Below are 9,493 nucleotides of genomic sequence, written 5' to 3'. Positions count from 1 at the left end.
GATTAAGGTGCATGGGTGATTTGTAAAATCACACTAGGTACCTAAACACCTTAAAAATTCTGACCCAATGTGTCTTCGTCTAGTTAGCATGACTCTACGTAGCCCCACTGCAGCCAATGGGGCCCTATTCCCACCTAATGTAAATCAGTGTAACCCCATCACAGTTCATGTGATGCATTCTTACCAGTGTAAATTGTTATAATTCAATTGCAATGGATGTACCATAATATAAATGTATGTCTATTGAAGTCCATAGTTCTGCAACTATTTAGCCAACCAATGGACCTGGCTTGGAAGGAGCAAGGGAGGTGAGAAGCAGGTTAGCTCTTGGAAAAATTACTGTTTTGTGGTGAAAGGAAAGATTTTCTTAAAGGCCACTTTGACCTCCTTATTGCATAGACTGTAGATCATAGGATTCAGGGTGGGAGTCACTAAGGTGTACATTATGGCCGACATCCTGTTCTTATCCAGTGAGTTACTGGAGGTTGTCCGGATGTAGGTGTAGATGATGGACGAGTAGTACATGGTGACCACAAGTAGGTGGGAGGAGCAGGTGGAGAAGGCTCTTTGCTTCCCTTCGGAGCTGCGGATTTTCAGGATGGTGGTGATGATGAAGCTATAGGATGTGGTGGTCAGCAGGAAGTTCCCCATGGCCAGGCAGATGTCTGCCATGTAGACCATAATTTCATTGATGTAGGTGGAGCTGCAGGACAGTGCCAGTGTTGTTGGGAATTCACAGAAGAAGTGCAGGATGAGGTTGGGGCCGCAAAAATCTAAGCATAGCACAAGCAGTGTGTTCACCAACGAATTGAACACGCCAACAGCCCAGACACCAGCTACTAAACTGATGCAAATTTTCTTATTCATGAGACTGACATAATGCAAGGGGTGGCAAATGGCTACATACCGATCATAGGACATGACAAAGTGAAGAAAAAGAGCTGGGCCATGCAGCCATCAAAGGAGATATTTTTTTTCTCCTGCATCAGGTTTTCCAGCATTTTGGGCAGAACCGAGGAAGTACACAGAATGTCGATCAGGGCTAAATTGGCGTTAAGGAAGTACATGGGGGTGTGGAGAGGCTGGTGGAGGACAATAGCCACAATGATCAAGGAATTGCCCATGATGACAATGATGTAAATGCACAGGAATAGCGCAAAGAACAGCCCCTGGTGGTGAGGATGGTCAATGAGCCCCAGCATGATAAATTCAGTCACCCTGGTGCGGTTATTGGGTTCCATTGTTCCTTCTATAACAACAAAAATTAAAGTTGTCGTCTGGTGTTGTATCAGAAACTACAGCAATGGAAGCATCTAGAGTGACCACAGAGATAGATAGATAGATAGATACATAGATAGATAGATAGATAGATAGATATTTCAAACAACATCTAAACAAAGTGAGCTACATTGAAATATGTTAGCACAATAATCTGTCTCAGCTACTAAATCTATGTTCTCCCAACATTTGAATCCAGATGGGGAAAAATAACACTCCTGATGCTCTCAAACAGAGGTATGTGAAGTCACTGGGAATGTTTACATAAACTGCATAAGATAGGAGTCCACATTATAAACTTAAACAATGAATTTTACTAAATAGATGAGTTGCAATATTGGACCCTCTGAGTGTATGTAACCTATGCAACATATATAATACAAAAGATACCAAAATAGTATGTATATCTAGTTAGAATCAAGACGGACTGGAGTCACCTTTAAGGCATCCTTGTGTAAATCAGATAAAACTCCATTGCAATAAATCATCTGCTTCCCCACTCACTGGATTTCACCGGTATACAATTTGTGCAAATGAGCCTGGAAAATTTGATTTTTATGTAAGCCACATGGCAATATGTGCATGTTGCTTCATTATTAGCAATAGCATTTGCATGATTTGACAAGTATTTCCTATTGTATTACAGTTGTCTCCCTTTACTGTCTCTGGACGTGCCTAATCTTACCCTCTACTGCTTCTGCTTATTTTCCTGTCACTCCTACTGCAGAAAATCAAGAGTATCTCCTTGGAAGTCATGGGAGGTATTGAATTGTAGAAATGAGGAAAATGAGAAGAACTTCAGAGTAAACAAATCAAACTTGTCATGAGATCATATCAGAGTAATTTTTCATATTAGATTTTTTTGCATCAAATTTGATTGCAAACTTTTCAGAGTACAAACAATAGGTTGTGAATCTTCCTCTATTTCTATTAATGTTATGACATTATACCTCCTTTGACTTTAGACTCAGCTACCATTACAGTCAAAAGAACTCCAAGTGATATTGGTGAATTTACATCAGATTTGTACTGGTCAAATTGAGATCAGCAGATGGTCTAAGATTCATAAACCCAGTGATGGAAATGAATATTCCTGCAAAGCACATTTAGCCAAACTGCAAAAAATACAACAGCACAGATAAATAAAATTCAGCTCCATTTTGAAAAGAGTATAAAGGAAACAATCACTCAACTCTCATTGAATTTCACTGGGTGTTTTGTCTAACTCTCTTGGAATCTTTGAAGTAGCCTAAAAAGTCAGAACATTCTATTTAGATACATAAATTGTGAGAAAGCAAGAAAGGAAACAAGCAATCAAGAGGAATATTCTGACCTCTCATTCAATCTTCCAGTACAATGAACCAAGCTGTATATAACAACAGACTCCGAGTGAGTTATGACTTGATAAAGACGATTGTCCTTAATATAGAGTAACCTTCTGCAGGGAGATCTTGCATCCCTTGTGAATCTAGGCAAGAGTTAACTCTCAAACAAAGACCCAAAGGAGAATGCAAATGTGAGTCATCTAAATCAACACAAGTAAATTTTGTACGTTATCTTGACTTAATTCCTCTTGACATTAGGCCCAGATGTATATTCCTCTGAATTTTGCAGGAGAAAATACTGTTTCTGACGATGTATTTTTTTCTGGCTATAGCACTACCAATAGAGATGGATTCCATTTTAATCAAACAGGCTGAGTGGATGAACTCTAAAGGTGAAATCCTGGTGCCATTGAAGTTTACCCTGGCTTGAATGGGGCCTGAATGTCACCCCCAGACATCTTCAACTACCAATGATCCTTAGCCCAATAGAATGGTCAGAGCTGATTTCCATGGTAAATACCTCCAGTGTTTTCACTAATAAAAGGGATAGGCCGACTTATTATAACAATGAGTATTATCTCTCTTCTCCATTAGTCCTGTAAAGTCAATGAGATCTCCAGCTGGTATAAACAAGCTTCGCTCCAGAAATGTCAATGAGAAATTTCCAGAGCTAGTGTAAATCAGCTTCACTCCATCAAAGTCAGTAGGCCAGATTCCCAACTGGTATGAATCCACATAACTCCTTTAAAATCAGTGGAATTAACCAGCAAATCTCCATTGATTTGTCTCTGTTTCACAACAGTCAGGGATTCAATGGAAATACATAGGTGTCACTGCATGAAAACTCTGAAGGTAATGCAATTTTTTAGTATGAGTGGGGATTTAACTACCTGAAAGGGTGCTCCAGGGAGGATGGAGCTAGGCTGTTCTCGGTGGTGGCAGATGACAGAACAAGGAGCAACGGTCTCAAGTTGCAGGGAGGGAGGTCTAGGTTGGACATTAGAAAAAAGTTTTTTACTAGGAGGGTGGTGAAGCACTGGAATGGGTTACCTAGGGAGGTGGTGGAATCTCCATCCTTAGAGGTTTTTAAGCTGCGGCTTGACAAAGCCCTGGTTGGGATGATATAGCAGAGGTTAGTCCTGCTTTGAGCAGGGGGTTGGACTAGATGACCTCCTGAGGTCCCTTCCAACTCTAATATTCTATGATTCTATGATTCTATGATTCTATCCACAGTGAAACAGTTTAAACAGGAGAGATTGAATATCAGAATATCCCATATGCCATTGGCTAGTACATTCACATAAGAAGGACCATTGTGATAATCTACTCTGACCTCCTGAGTAGGCCACAGGTCTTCCCTGAATTAATTTTTCTTTGAACTAGAGAAGATAGGGAAGATAGGGATAGGATACAAAAGGACCTAAACAAACTGGAGGATTGAGCCAAAAGAAATCTGATGAGGTTCAACAAAGAAAAATGCAGAGTCCTCCACTTAGTAAGGAAGAATCCCATGCATAGCTATAGACTGGGGACAGATGAGCTAGGCAGCAGTTCTGCAGAAAAGGACCTGGGGGTAACAGTGGATAAAAAGCTGGATACGAGTCATCAGTGTGCCCTGGTTGTCAAGAAGGCTAATGGCATATTGGGCTGCATTAGGAGGGGCATTGCCAGCAGGTCACGGGAAGTGATTATTCCCCTCTATTCGGCATTGGTGAGGCCGCATTTAGAGTATTGTGTCCAGTTTTGGGCCCCCCACTACAAAAAGGATGTGGACAAGCTGGACAGAGTCCAGCGGATGGCAACCAAAATGATTAGGGGGCTGGAGCGCAGGACTTATGAGGAGAGGCTAAGGAAACTGGGCTTGTTTAGTTTGCAAAAGAGAAGAATGAGGGGGGATTTGATAGCGGCCTTTAACTACCTGAAAGGGGGTTCCAGGGAGGATGGGGCTAGGCTGTTTTCGGTGGTGGCAGATGACAGAACAAGGAGCAACGGTCTCAAGTTGCAGGGCGGGAGGTCTAGGTTGGACATTAGGAAAATGTTTTTCACTAGGAGGATGGTGGAGCACTGGAATGGGTTACCTAGGGAGGTGGTGGAATCTCCATCCTTAGAGGTTTTTAAGCTGAGGCTTGACAAAGCCCTGTCTGGGATGATATAGCTGAGGTTAGTCCTGCTTTGAGCAGGGGGTTGGACTAGATGATCTCCTGAGGTCCCTTCCAACTCTAATATTCTATGATTCTATGATCTGCACAGGGACACACGCACGCAGCCTACTCTGATAAATACCAGTGACCAACACACTGTACCACAGCCTCCTGAAAATGCTATGGTCAGGGCAGGCTGGGAAAGGAGAGCAGATTCTCCCAGCACTGATGGATAACACTGGAGTCAGACATCCCAACCAGCCAGAAGTAGGGCTTCTGATTCCCCACATGGGTTATCAAGAAGCTAAAACAAAATATGCACAGCCCCCTTTACTGCATTTCAGTTTCTGACTCCCAATCAGGAAGTAGGTCCAGAAAAGAGAGAAGTTATTTAAAACTCTCTGCTCTTTACTAAAAGGTTCTCCTGACCCAAAGGGTCAGCCACATTGCCAGATCATTATAAGTTTGGATCTGACCCAAAATACCATGCTGCCAGCCAGTCCTTTAGTAACTAAAAACTAAAGGTTTATTATAAAAGGAAAGAAAGAAACAAACTATATGAGAAGTGTTAAGTAATTAAAGCAATCAGATACATACAAAGGATCTGAAAGTCCATAGATATCAGGTTTTCATTAGAATTGTGGAGTTTGCAGGCTTATACAGTCCCTCTGGTGTACATCCAGTACCTGGATGGGTCTCAGTCCTTCGTTTCACAGCTTCAGTTAGATGAGTTGATCCAGAGGTAGATGAAGACTGAAGAGACCCAAGATCGACATGGTGCAGCTGCCTTTTATGTCCCCTTGCCATGTTGCATGTATTGTGGAAATTTACAGAAATAAGATGGAGTCCAGGGTCACATGAGTAAGTGCTGGGAACTCATCAGATGTATTCCTGGCTTTTCCCCTTGGACCCATTGTACCTGTGAGTTTCCTTATTGGGCCATTAAGCAGGCTCGTGCTGCAGCCATCCCATCTGGGGTGTCACCCAGAAACACAGCATAAGTTGAAATACAGATACATCAAACATACCCATAACATTCTATACACATATGAAACATACACATAAATAGTATCATCATACTTAGCAAATTATAACTTTTCCAACGGTACCTGACATGGCCTATCTCATATGAATTATTGTAATTTTGAAATAGTGATGTTAAATCATATCAGAAATAGGCCCCTTAATCCAGCCAGCGTCACAGATGACTGACCAGGTCATTGCCTTGAATGAGTATATCCCTTACAAAAGCGAAATTAATCAGAGACTGTGCTATTTCAACTCAAGGGAAATCTTTCAAGATTCTCTCATTTTTTTATCTGTTTTAAAAGCAATTTTTAAAAAATGCCCCAAATTCAGAATCTCCGAGGCTACAGCTCTGTAACTTGCCCCCTCACTGTTTGATTTTGGTCACTCTAAAGATCCAATAGAGTGGAGTTCTTTTATCTGATAGCCACCCAGCAGTTTAAATCCATGCATTACCAGATGCTAGGGCAAACTCCAAAGGGGGAGAGATAAGTGTACATTGCAGGGGTCACATATACTTCCATTCTTTGTTCCCTGCTTTTCAGAGATTGAAGTTTAGTTACTGTCCACATGCTGGGAGGGTGTGAAGCAGTGCTGAGCATCTGAACGCTGCATCAACAAAGGTTTTGGGAGGGAATGTGAACTAAGGGGATGGATTTTAAGCAAGTGAGATGCTCAGCAATTCCTGTAGATAGTCAATGGGAGTTGAGTGCCTAACTCCCCTAGGTACTGCTGAAAATCCTACCCTAAAATGTTAGTGTGATGAATAAAGCTGGCCAGAAAATGGAGGAGAGAGAAAAATCATGAACTTTTATTTCACAGTAAATAAATAATTAAACAAGCAAATAACATGTTTTCTCAGAGAGCCGTCAAAAGTGTGTTAGGGATTAGGAACTCTAACTTCCAAATAAATTTATCTTCCTAATTTCCGTTGGTGCTGTTGAAATTCTCACTCTTCCTCAATATTTTTTTCAATTTAATTTAAAATAATTTTTTCAATGAAAATTAAAAGTATTGTTTAATCTTAACAGTAGGAACACAGCATAGCAAGTGACTAGTATTAAAGCCTGTCTTGCAGGCAAAGCTTCCTCTAGGAGTAGCTGGATTTGGGCCTTAGATATGTCACGATGCCAGACCCAAAAAACAAGATCACCACAATGAGATGGGAGGAGCAGGTGGAGAAGGTTTTGCTCCAGCCTGCGGCGGACGTAATGCTGAGGATAGTGTGGAGGATGTGGACGTAGGAAACAAGGAGGAGCAGGAAGGGCACCATGAAGAAGGTGACAGCGATGGTGTACAGTTATTTCATTTCTGTAGGTATACGCTCAGGCCAGCTTCAGCAGCGGGGGCAGGACACAGAAGAAGTGGTTGATTCTATTAGGCCTGCAGTAGGGCAGAGTGAATATGGAAGTTGTCTGCCTGACACTCACCAGCAACCCGATGAGCCAGCACACCACTGGGAGCTGGAGACACACAGCTCTGCTTATCATGGCCGTGGAGTGCAGAGGGTGACATATGGCCACTAATGGTGGTAGGACATGGCGGCCAGTAGGCAGCACTCTGTGATCCCCAAGAAGGAGAAGAAATACATCTGTGTGGCACAGCTCATGAAGGAGATGCTCTTGTCCTTGGAGAGGAAGTTCACCATCATCTTAGGGATGGTGGACGAGGTGTAACTGATTTCCAGAAAGTAGTGAAGGACAGAGTCCACTACCATGAGCGTGATGATGAATGTATTACCCACTATGGTAAGGAGGTACATCAGCATCACAAGGGAAACATGGAGTACCAGGGATTCGAGAAAGGCACAAAGAATAACTGTGTCACCACTGTGTGGTTCCTGCTAGCCATGGCCTACGGCTGTTTTCTATCTGTGGAGACAATAAAATTCTTCATGAACTGCGTTAGTTGGGAGAATGCTATAAGAAATACATAGATATTATCTCTGACACACCAATTTTCGGTGGTGCATCCATTTGTAAGACATGTGGTGGTTGATGTGCAGTGCCAATAAGAACCCACAGACATGGAGCACAAGACTAATGAGGAGAGGCTGAAGGAACTAGGCTTGTTTAGTCTGCAGTTGAGAAGAATGAGGGCGGATTTGATAGCAGCCTTTAACTATCTCAAAGGGAATTCCAGGGAGAATGGAGCTAGGCTATTCTCAAAGGTAGTAGATGAGAAGAAGGAGCAATGGTCTCAAGTTGCAGTGGGGGAAGTCTAGGTTGGATATTAGGAAAAGATTTTTTACTAGAAGGGTGGTGAAGCACTGGAACGGGTTACCTAGGGAGGTGGTGGAATCTCCATCCTTAAAGGTTTTTAAGCTGAGGCTTGACAAAGCCCTGGTTGGGATGGTTTAGCTGAGGGTAGTCCTGCTTTGAGCAGGGCGTTTAGACTAGATGACCTCTTGAGGTCCCTTCCAATTCTAATCTTCTATGATACTATAATCTAATGCCTTTAGCCTTCTTTGACACTAATAATCAGTGTGCAAACCCCTAGAACTAAGTGCAGCAGCAGCAAATATCAGCTCTGTGGTACCCACGTCATCTCACCAGCTCTCTCAGTACCGCAGGGAAGAGGATGCTGCTCTTAGAGTACAATCTTCAGTTCCTAAGGCGTTGCAGCCTGTCTCACTGAAAGTCAATGGGTCTTTGGAGCCTAAATCACTTTTGAAATCTGCTTGTGCTTCTCAAAATGTGACCCTTAGATCAAGGCCTCCTGGTCAGACGTTCCTGGAAAGAGCAAATGAACTTCATTGCTCAGATAAAATGCAGGTGCAACAATGTGCTTTACACATCTTGGCAGGGATTTTCATAGCAGGGTAATGTATACAAGCAGCACCCAGCTCCCCCTGAATTGCTAGCAAGCTGAGGTAAAAAAAGGGCAAATGGTTTCTTCATATATCCCAGAAAAGTTTCAGGGATCTTCAGTGCCTGGCAAGTATAGGAATTAGATCATCTTATACCAGAACTATAGGCCCCTGCGTTGGTCTGTTGGTCTGTATGATATTCATCAGAACTTCTTGATTACTCTCCTCTACAGGGTTGGTTAGATATTCACACTAACCAGTTCAGGGTCCTATCTGGGCACAGTGAATATGATCATTTCATTTCTATGTATTACAGCAGGTTCTGTAACTTGATTCAAAACCTGTGCTTTTTCAGCATGACATTTGTGACCTACTGTCCCTTCTTCCACTGAAGGAAAGATTCATTCCAGCTTTTACGGAAGAATACAAATATCCACTTAGTTCTGAATGCAAAACAAACTAGAAGCTTGTTAGTCCCAGTCCTCTGGTAGCATAATTTGCACCCTAGCCAGGTAATGAGGTCTCAGTCCTTTATCACCCGTGGGGATAATTTTATGTTGCCAAAGATTTGTTTTCATAACAACCAATATTGAATATTTGGGTCTCCTATAATTGCATTTTTAAAAGCAGGTTTTTTTTTGGTTGGTTTTTTAATTGATATCTGGCAAACATATTGCAGATATCGATGAAATCCCTTTGCTTTGAAGGAGAAAGATCTAAACTGAAAATGGGCCGTAACCCTGGGATGCACCTGAATAGTCACACTGTGGCTTTCATTTTTAATTCCAAGTTTATCGACTATTAATCTCTTAATTTTTTGTTACTGACATCGTGGTTTAATTTTATTACTGTCCATTTGTCATTCCCTGTGGTCAGCTGCCATCTAGAGATTGTTAGAAGGGACACACAAAATC

The 9,493-nt window shown here is 42.1% G+C and overlaps 1 pseudogene; it reads right to left on the bottom strand.

The window, feature by feature from the left end:
* Positions 1-336: 336 nt before the first annotated feature.
* On the bottom strand, positions 337-1,241 carry LOC137153427 (olfactory receptor 13G1-like; annotated as a pseudogene).
* Positions 1,242-9,493: the final 8,252 nt, after the last annotated feature.

The sequence above is a fragment of the Emydura macquarii genome, unplaced genomic scaffold (genome assembly GCF_026122565.2).
Source record: "Emydura macquarii macquarii isolate MOO-44397 ecotype Brisbane River unplaced genomic scaffold, CSIRO-AGI_Emac_v2 contig_244, whole genome shotgun sequence".
Classification (NCBI taxonomy): Eukaryota; Metazoa; Chordata; order Testudines; family Chelidae; genus Emydura; species Emydura macquarii.
The sequence above is the reverse complement of the archived record's forward strand: the minus strand, read 5'-3'. Positions and strand labels throughout refer to the sequence as shown.